Below are 1,256 nucleotides of genomic sequence, written 5' to 3' on the forward strand. Positions count from 1 at the left end.
CCGTTGTCCGGGAAACCCACTGTTGCGTCACTCACCGCCCCGGGGCTGCGGCCCCGCCCGGTACAGCGCGAGCGCCCCGGGTGTCCCGGGGGCGCGCGGGGCGGCAGCCACGGGGCTGCCTGGGAAGCCTCAGCATCTGTGGTTTGCTGGCGGGCGTGCAGGCCCCTCAGCCAGCGCCGGCCTCCTACCGCGCCGTCCCAGCTGGGCAGCAAGCCGGAAGTCGGTAGCTCAGGGCTGTGAAAGAGGAGGATGCCCCTTCCTCCGGCTCCGGGCAGACACGGGCCGTTCGCTCCAGGCCTCTGCAGCCTCTTCCAGCCAAGGGTCTCCAGCCCCTCTTGGCCCCAGCACGTTGGCACATCTTGTCTCCATTGCACAGACGGAGAGACTGAGGCTCGGAGGAGCCGAGTGGGCGGCAGGTGTGAGCATCGAGGCCTCCTGACTCCCAGTCGCGCTCGCTTGAGGGGCCCGCGCGCCTCTGGGACCTAGGTATTATTACCCTAGAGTGCCGCACTCGAGGCCGCGTCCGCGGGTACGGAGCTGCGAGGAGAATTTGGATCTGGTTCATGTGCGTTTACACGCGAGGAGTCGCTCTGGCGAGCCCTGGGCCAGCACAGCGCCCAGCCCCCGGGTGTCCGGGCACAGAGGACCTGATGTCCTCCCGGCTTCGCTCACAGCAGCCAGCCAGATGCTGCTCTTCTCTCCCTCTTCCCCTTCCTTCGTGTCCGAGAAGCAGCGACGTTAAGCAAATGAGGCGAGTGTGGTGTTATACCCCAAAAGCCGCGAGGTGCGAGGTCACGGCCCATGCCATGCACAACCTGGCGCTCTTCCGCAGCTTTCCTGCTGCTCATCTCAACAGCCGCAAAACCGCGGTGCGGACATGAGCGTCAAGTGGCGTCATGGCCCAGCCCGGGAGGAGGGTTATGGATGATCCCCCTCCTTTCTCCGACAGGAGGACGTTGTCCATCAGGGCTACCAAGGCTGTCTCTGCTCCATGGCTGGGTCTGACCCCTGCGGCCTGGTTTGCAGGCGGTCCTTCACGACTTCCTTGCCTGCAAGGCCAGTCGGTGTTGTTCGGAGAACTGCCGTGCTCCAGAGCAAGGAGCACCATTTTCAGTGGGGGGGTTGATACAGCAGCGTTGCCATCGGATCGAGGGCAGCGATTCTTCCCCTCTATTCAGCAGTGGGAGGCCACATCTGGTGTACCATGTCCAGTTTTGGGTCCCCATGGCAGAAAGGATGTGGACAGGTGGGCGCTA

Source organism: Gavialis gangeticus, unplaced genomic scaffold (assembly GCF_001723915.1).
Source record: "Gavialis gangeticus isolate Ggan-Ray unplaced genomic scaffold, GavGan_comp1, whole genome shotgun sequence".
Lineage (NCBI taxonomy): Eukaryota > Metazoa > Chordata > Crocodylia > Gavialidae > Gavialis > Gavialis gangeticus.